Raw genomic sequence first — 9,394 nt, 5'->3', positions numbered from 1 at the left:
TCCGTCACTGAGGGCTGCAGAAGCAGTCTCAGGGATCCCAAAGGGACCCTGAAATCCCCACCAGTGACAAGTGGCGCCTCGAATGAAAGTGGACTCTGCCCACTCTTTGCGAATGGCATCAAAAATTGATTGTCTCCGTCTTCGAGTGTCACAAAAAATTCGACAGTTAAGTCTCTGTTTTAAAAGACTTAACCACCGAATTGACTTCAACAACCCTTAGGCATCTCCCCGCTCAGGAGTGGAGTTGACCAGCACCTAAGGAGCAGCTTTAATGACCCGTCAAAGATAAGCTTTGTGAGTATAAGCAGCTTTTCTTCCCCTAGGGTCTTGTTTTGGGTTTTGTTTTTTTTTGTTTGTTTGTTTTGTTTTGTCTTTTTCTGCTCGTTATGCTTGGGGTCGCTATGGGACACCTCTTTTCTAAAGTTACCGTCTCCCATAGCGAAAGAGATCTTTATAATATAATAAAAGAAACTTTATCCGCTGACAATTTTTCTTTCTCAAAACGCTCTTGTTCTAAAGCTGTCCTGAAAAGATTTACAAAATGGATTTCCACTCACTTTTCTAACTTTAATAACCAAACTATCCTTTTGGATTCTTTCTGGGACACTGTTGGGACGAAAATCTATGAATGCCAAGCAAATGCTGATTTTTCTGTGACCTCTTTCATTCCTCTTTTTCAACATATCATAAGAGCAAGAGGAAAACTCAAAAAAAATACTGTCCCTACCCTCTCCCCACTTTCTTCCTCCCCGTATCCTCTCCGACAATACCCAAATCCCCCCCCCACACCCTCCCGATCCTCCAAAATCCCCTGTTTCCACTTCTTCGGCTCCTGCGTCCCCCGTTTCACCCCCCCTTCCCTTACAGAGGTGCCCCCAGCCACAACCCAGACTCCTGCCCCCCTCCTCATTCCTTATCCCTAAAAGTTCTGTCTCCATAGAAACTGACATTCCTATCCACACACAAGGTCATACACACACAGCTACCTCTCCAACTTTTCTCCCCGCTCCCCCTCCACCCCTAAACCAATACACGCCTTCCCAAACCCCACATCCAGTCCCTAACACTCCCCACCCTCCTCAAACCCCAGACCCCCCCGTTCCCAACCCCATAACACAGCTGCAACCCAGCACAGGCACCCCCCATCCCACACAAACTCACCTCCCCACAGCTGCCTCTCTGCCCCCCCAGAACGCGTCCCCCACAGCTCCCGGGAACCCAGCCATGGACCCTCTGCCCGTCCCCCACACACCGGCACCCTCACAAACGACACATTCCTTTGTCCACACAAGCGCGAATTCCCCTATCCTTGAAAATCCTCCCCCTCCCCCTTCTGTGCTCCAAAATTGTCCGCCCGCGTCTCATCTGCCCCCTCCGTCCCCTCCTCCCTTCAGCATCCCATCTCCGCTGGGGCCCCCTGTTGTCTTTTTCCCCTCAGCACCACCCTTCCCCCCTACGACTGATAAAGTAACTATAGAAACTTCCTTTACTACACAGTTTGCAAACTCCGCCCTTCACACAGCGTTTTCCACACCCCCAAGCTGTCACTCACCCGCCCACCTCTGTAGCCCAGCCCCACTCAGCTCACACAGCTCCAAACGCCACTCCCACCTCGATTTTCCCCGCCCCAGACCCTGTTCCCTTGGCAACCGCCCTTCACCCCTCTCTATCCCATCCCCCATGCCATGCACAGTCTGTTTCCCTTAAGTCTGATACTCCACAAGTTACACAAACAAATCTCAACATCTCGCTACACAACCCTGCGTTTTCCCACCACAGTTCGTCCCCTAATGCTGGCTCAGGATGCCTCCTCCAGTCCCCAGCGCCCGAGGTCTCCCCTGTCCCCATTTCTGCCCCCGGAAATGTTTTACCACCGTCCCTTCATGCTTCCTCGGTCCCCGAAGGTCCCTCTGCTCTTTCTCCTGTCCCAGTTCCGTCCACGGATCCGGTCATGCTCCCAACAAACATCTCTGCTCTCCCCAAAACCCCTCTTCCCCCCGATTGCGCGGTCCCACTGCACTCCCATCCCCCGAAGCCCGTCCTGTGCCTTCCTAACGACTCCCCCTGCTCGGCAGCCCCACACACACCCATCCCCCAGCACGTATCCGATTTCAACTGCACCTCTTGTGCAGACCCCCCACCTCAGCAAAGGTGCGCGCCTGGCACAACTGCAACTGCGTCACCTTGTGGCCAAGCCATGCAATGCAGCCACACACATCCTTCTACAAGTTCAGACCCTTTCCCCCCGCAAGCCCCCCTCCTCCAACTTTCCCCCTCGCATTCTAAAAAGCGTCGTGCCCGAAGAACACGCCACTCTTCCTCTGAATACAGCAGCACTGATTCCACTGCCTCTGATTCAGAAGAACCAGATATTTGGGCCACAGCAAAATTGGAGGCAACCCAAAATGGAAATTGGCAATTAGCCCCAGGAATCTCTGCCTTTCCTGTGATTTATAAACGAGGCTGCAGAGGAGGATCCTCAAACAGATTATAATGGCAATCAACTGACATGAAAAAAGTGACAGAATTGGCAAAAATTGCAAAATAACACGTCAGATCAGCACACATTTTTAGAATTTTTTTAGAAGCCTTTTTTGCTGCTTTTTTCATGGTTCCCCATGACCTCAAAAATCTAGCTACTTGCCTTCTGTCGCCGGCCGAATTTATGTTATGGGAAAGGCATTGGAAAAAACAATTAAAAATACTATCTGATAAATATTCAAAAGATCCCAGTCGACAGAATTTCACTGTTGAACAACTCGCTGGTGAAAACCAATTTTCTAAACCCTCAGAACAAGCAAACTCTATTCTTGAAGAAACACCGCAGGACATTGCCAATGCAGCAAAAACTTCATTCCTCCTTACTCCTGAGGACTCTATTCCTAGCTTGCATTTTTCCAATATCAAGCAGGGAATAGACGAGACTTTTATAAAATTTGTAGACAGGCTCAAGGATGCTCTTGAAAAACAAATAGAGAGCACAGAAGCGCAAAAGGAACTTGTAAGAAAACTTGCTTTAAGCAATGCAAATGAACAATGCAAAACCATTTTAAGAGCTTTACCTATAGACACTGACCCCACCATTGAACAGATGGTGGAAAGCTGCACACGCCACATGTCCACAGAAAACACAGTGGCCAAAGCAGTTGCCAAGGGCATTGCTGATGGAGTCTCTGGAGCCTTTGCAGCGATGGTCTCCAAAGACAATGCTCGTTGTTTTTACTGTGGGGAACTTGGACATTTTATCAGAGACTGCCCAAAGAAACCACCCACCCAAAACCCCCACAACAACTACCACAAACCCCAAAGGCACCAAAAACAACAATATCAGCCAAAAAACTTCCAACACAGCCCGGTTTCAGCTCCGGGCGCAGACAACAAACCAAAAGCTGCCTTCCACCCAGCCCCAATGATGACAAGAGAGGAACATCAAACCCCATCGTCCTCGAAAATTCCAAACCACATCAGGCAGACCCAATATTTGGCGAGATTTCGATGGGAACCAGGCGTCAGCTGGTGACTGTTCTGTCTTTAAATATTACAGATCAAAAATTTTATCATATCCCTACAGCAAAGTATGGACCACAAGATGGTCCTTGGGACATTTTAATCCTAAGTGACAGTTTCCATGCTCCACCACAAATTTCTCTTTTACCTGAAATTCAAACTGTAGCACCTGGAAAAGAAATCTTTGTCCAATTGTGTTGCATGGACACTCCCTTTTTTCTTCCACAGAAAACACCTATAGCACAAGCCTTCCTGCTTCCAAAAAATCACATGGAACGGATCCCTCTCAACCCTACAATAATGTGTACACAAATTATGGGTCCAAACAAACCCATCCTCGAGTGCAGCCTTTTCTGCTACGGGGAAAAAATTCAGAAACCAGGAATGATAGACACTGGTGATGACGTCACCGTCATTGCCCGCTCGGAATGGCCACCACATTGGGAACTTCAACCTGTAGCAGGCATGCTGGCTGGAATTGGGGGAGTTGCCGTTTCCATGAGAAGCAGACGCAACATCGTCATCAAAGGGCCTGAAGGAAAACTGGCAACAATTTTACCATTCGTGGTAAGAGCCCCAATCACCCTATGGGGCAGAGATGCCCTGACCCAATGGAGGGCTTCTCTCCGAATTCAAAGTTGGGATTTTTGATGGGGGCCATTGAAGCGCGCACTGTCCCACCGACTCCTCGTCTCCCCTGGAAGAGTGATGAACCCCTATGGCAAGCGCGCACTGTCCCACCGACTCCTCGTCTCCCCTGGAAGAGTGATGAACCCCTATGGCAGGCACAGTGCTCCCTATCAAAGGTCAAACTGCGCGCATTGCAAGCCCTCGTTGAAGAACACCTGGCAAAAGGCAGCATTGTGGAGTCCAACAGCACATGGAATTCACCAGATTTTATCCTGAAAAAACCTGGAACAGACAGGTGGAGGCTTCTCAAAGACCTTCGCAAAATCAATGACATCATTGAAGACATGGGCCCTCTCCAGCTTGGACTGCCCTCCCCATTGATGCTGCCTAGAGACTGGACACTTGTCATTGACATCAAAGATTATTTTTTCAGCATCCCATTGTATCCCCAAGACGCACCACAGTTCGCCTTCTCCGTCCCCTCTTTCAACAGAGAAGCTCCTCTCAAAAGATACCACTGGATCTTCCTTCCCCAAGCACTCAAAAACTCCCCAATGATATGCCAATGGCACGTGGCACACATCCTTTCTCCTGTTCGAGAACAATTCCCAGAAGCAATCATTCATCACTACATGGACGACATCCTAGTTTGTGCATCAGAAAAGACCTACTTAGAAAAAGCTGTCAAAACAACCATTCAAACCATAGAAAAAGCAGGATTTGAAATCCGTGAAGACAAAGTACAATACACCAGCCCCTGGAAATACCTAGGACTTTTAATCTGAGAGAGGACCATCATACTCGAGCAGCTTTCCATCCGAGACGACCCAAGGACTTTAAGAGACCTACACAGCCTATGTGGATCCATCAACTGGATCCGCCCCCTACTGGGACTCACAACAGAAGACCTCGCCCATCTGTTCAACCTCCTCCTTGGCAACGAGGACCTGGATTCCCTACGCACACTCACCCCGGAAGCCCGACAATCCATCATCAAAGTTCAGGAAGCCCTGTCTTCACGTCAAGCACACAGATTTGAGTCAAATCTGCCTTTCCAGTTTGTCATTTTAGGAAAGGCCCCTCGCTTCTATGGACTGATTTTTCAATGGGACCCTCAACTCACAGACCCCTTGTTGATCCTTGAATGGGTTTTCACAAGTAATCAGCCCACAAAGACAATTACCACGTTTCAAGAAATCATGGCACATTTGATAAACAAGGCCAGAACCCTCCTCCGCTCTCTTTCAGGGTGTGAGTTCACATGCATTTACCTGCCCCTGACCATGGGAGATTTGGAAAATCTGCTCCAAACCAATGAAAACCTTCAATTTGCTCTAGATAGCTACACAGGCCAAATTTCTATTCACATACCAAAACACAAAGTTTTTAATTGAAACGCAACCTTCAATCTGGTCCCAAAACTCGTTCAAAGTAGAGCACTTCTCAAAGCTCTAACAGTTTTTACAGATGGCTCAGGTTCCTCTCACAAGTCTGTCATGACTTAGACAAACCCCAAAACTGACGAATGGGAATCTCATGTCCAAATTGGGGAGGGATCTCCACAAATTGCAGAATTGGCAGCCGTTATCAGAGCCTTTGAGAAATTCAAAGCCAAAGCCTTTAACTTAGTCACAGATTCTGTTTACGTAGCTGGTATAGCTATGAGAGCAGAACATGCTTTCCTCAAAGACATTTCCAATCCAAAATTATTCCAATTGATTTCTTCATTAATAACCCTCATTTCCCACAGAAAATTACCCTACCACATCATGCATGTTAGGTCACACACTGACCTCCCAGGTTTTATTACAGAGGGAAACAGGAAAGCGGATGCACTGGCCATGCCAGTCGAGACTGCAAACATCCCCAACATTTTTGCTCAAGCAAAGCTGTCACATTCATTTTTCCACAAAAATGTACCTGCCCTCATGAGAATTTTAAAATTGCGAAAAGCCAAGCAAAAGTCATTGTGGCAACGTGCCCAATCTGTCAAAACTACCAAGTACCCTGTATGAGTACGGGAGTCAATCCCAGAGGCCTGAACAGCTGCCAGCTGTGGCAGTTTGATGTCACCCATTTCCCACCTTTTGGAAAGTCTAAGTATGTGCACGTGTCAGTTGACACATTTTCTGGAGCAGTGTTTGCATCAGCTCATGCAGGAGAAACAGCCACTCACGTTATCAAGCATTTTCTCCTAGCATTTGCCACTCTGGGAGTTCCTAAAAAGATCAAAACTGACAATGACCTGCCTACATCTCTCACAAATATCAAGAGTTCCTCGATGAATGGGGAATTGAACAGATTCCGACCATTCCTGAAAATTCCACAGGACAGTCCATCGTAGAGAGAACTCATCAGAACATCAAAAGAGTCCTTCACCAACAGCGAAGAGACACAGAAATTTTATCTCCAGTGGAAAGACTCTGCAAATCACTCTACGTCATCAATTTCCTAAATGGAACCGAGTCAGAACCTGACCCCCCAAGACTCCGACACTTTGCAAACTCAACCCAAGCAAAGCTCACTGAGAAACCACCAGTGCTGGTGAAAGACCCTGAAACACATCAGGTTTCTGGACCTTTCCAATTAATTACCTGGGGAAGGGGGTATGCTTGCATCTCCCTGCCCTCTGGACCAAGATGGTTCCCAGGAAAAAACATAAAACCATTCCTAGGCACGGCAAAACCTACTCCAACAGACAACAACAAAAGCTCCCCAGAGTCAAATAAAAGACCTCCTTAAAACCAAACCAGGGCTGCTTGGAGAAGAAGCCGGTGAACACCTGCACATCAAAGAAAAGATCATCCTGTTGCAAGACAGCAGACGAGACAAACAACTAGGCAGCAATCTGCTGCTTCAGGCAAATCATAAGCTAGACATAGTCTGGCCACAAAGTGACTTTTAGTTAGATGTTACTACCTCTACTGAAACACCCTAGTATTAGTTCCCCCCAATGATTTTACTGTAACCCCTAATCCTGTATTCACTTCCTTATCCCAAGAGAAAAAAAAAAAAAAAAAAGAAAAAAAAAAAAAAAGCAAGGGGGGAAGGGATAAAGGAAGGAGATGAAGGAGAAAACCCTAACCCTCTCTCTCCCTCCATCATAAAAAATAACTGACTTTACTTATATTCCCTATCAGAAGGCCCATCCTTGTCCAAAGATGAAAATTTTCTCCGTTGATGCTGTCCTCACTGCTGTCTGGATCCTCTTCACCATGCCGCATGCCTTCAGCTGGATCAGTCCACAACCCAAACATAATGTCTGTGTGACTTTAGCAAAGACATTAAAACAAGATAACATGTGCCTGTCTGTGGGCAACCTTGATAACCCACTTTCCACATGTTTGGTAGGAATTCCCTTTGTAGCAGATGACTGGCCCATCCAGAACTCAGAGCTCCTCTGCACCACCGGTAAGAGACCAAATCCAGTTGACACTTGGGACCATTGGACAAAAATACTGCCAAAATGCCCCCAAGGAACCCCAAGAATTAGGTTTGCTGGGGTCCTCCAAAGCAACATACTGTGTCAAATTTTACTACACAAGTCCAAAGCAAAATTGGCCTGGATTGAGTCAAATTCGAAACACATACAGAAAAGACATATCACCCATCAACAAAGCCTACAATTATCCAGACTGGTGAGATTACACCACTCATGTTCTCTCTGAATCCTCCATCCACCCCAAAACGTTACCCCATGGAATGTTTCTTATCTGTGGTGATCGGGTTTGGGCTGGAATCCCCTCTCGCCTTCAAGGGGGACCCTGTAGCCTTGGCAAGCTTTCTACCCTCACCCCCAACATTACCTTATTACATAATTGGAAAAAGGAGAGTGAATCAAAACGCGAAAAAAGATCTTACACTGAATTTGATGAAAGCCGTGACCCTAAATTGTAGAATTGGAACAAACCCACAAGAGCTGCTGTCTCCCTGTTCTTTCCATGGGTGGCTGCAGCAAAAGCCCTTGGTGAAATTACTCACTTAGGGTGTTGGCTCAGTAAGCAAGCCAATGTCACATCTGCTGCTTTGAGTGTTCTTTTAAAGGATGAAGAAACCACGAGACACGCATCCCTGCAAAACCGAGCTGCAATCGACTTCCTGCTGCTCGCCCACGGACATGGATGTGAAGACTTTCAGGGGAGGTGCTGCTTCAACCTCTCCTCAGGTTCAACATCCATCCAAGCAAACATCCAGAAGCTGAAGGACCTCGTGACGGATTTAAAAGTACAAGCCACCCCAGAGTGGCTCAACAACCTTTTTGGACAATGGGGACTGACGGGGTGGGCCGCATGTCTGGTCAAGGGACTTTTATGGATTTTAATCATAGTTGTCATTGTGTTAGCTATGTTTGCATGCTTTGTTCAATGCTTCAAGAAAGTTGCTGGAAGCGCCTTTTTAGTAAATACAGAGAGAGGAGTTGTGGAGGGAGCAGAAAACACAGAAGAAAGTTTCCCTGCATCCTCAGAACAAGCTCCTTGGAAAATCATAGCTTAGAGATAAGAAATGGCTTGTGAAATGATGAATACAAAAGGAATTTAGCTTCCCCCCCTTGGAAGACCCTCTTATCTATCTTCAGTATTAGTGGGTCATTTTCTTCTAGTATCCATAGGCCAGCTTTGAACGAAAAATCCCTCAGGGATTGGTTAGAAAGTAGAATTCCCTTGGTAACTGGTGCAAATTGTAATACCCTCAAAAGATATAAAAACCCCTGTAAAACAATAGCCGTTGGTATATGCTAGATAGGATGCCTTCATAGAATAAACTATGGATTTGTGCCTCTCTGCATATGCTGGTATCTTTTCCCTGCTGGTCTGAGAGCTCACCGCGAGCCAAAATTCTATCTGGGCAAGGCTCAGGAATTTGCTCCATCACTGAGCGCTGCAGAAGCAGTCTCAGGGATCCCAAAGGGACCCTGAAACCCCCACCAGTGACACACCAGGGCACACTGCTGGCTCATGTTCAGTCGGCTGTCAACCAGTACCCCCAGGTCCCTTTCTGCCTGGGCACTGTCCAGCCACACTGTCCCCAGCCTATATAATTTCAGGGGGTTATTGTGGCCAAAATGCAGGACTCAGCACTTGGACTTATTAAACTTCATCCAATTGGACTCTGCCCATCCATCCAACCATTCCAAGTCTGTCTGCAGAGCCCTCCTACCTTCCAACAGATTGACACACGCTCCCAGCTTAGTGTCATCTGCAAATTTACTAATGAAAGACTCAATACCCTCATCCATGTCATCAATAAAAAGAATGAA

General features: G+C 47.0%; 1 pseudogene across 1 annotated transcript; it reads left to right on the top strand.

Moving 5' to 3' along the window:
- Positions 1 to 8,922, top strand: LOC148220267 (endogenous retrovirus group 3 member 1 Env polyprotein-like; annotated as a pseudogene). The gene is made up of 2 exons (XR_015798966.1): positions 1 to 294; positions 7,278 to 8,922. The product of XR_015798966.1 is annotated as an endogenous retrovirus group 3 member 1 Env polyprotein-like (transcript).
- The last annotated feature ends 472 nt before the right edge of the window (positions 8,923 to 9,394 follow it).

Source organism: Sturnus vulgaris, chromosome W, assembly GCF_052056855.1.
Source record: "Sturnus vulgaris isolate bStuVul1 chromosome W, bStuVul1.hap1, whole genome shotgun sequence".
NCBI classification, from domain to species: domain Eukaryota; kingdom Metazoa; phylum Chordata; class Aves; order Passeriformes; family Sturnidae; genus Sturnus; species Sturnus vulgaris.
Note: the sequence above shows the minus strand (reverse complement) of the source record. Positions and strands in the feature narration are given on the sequence as shown.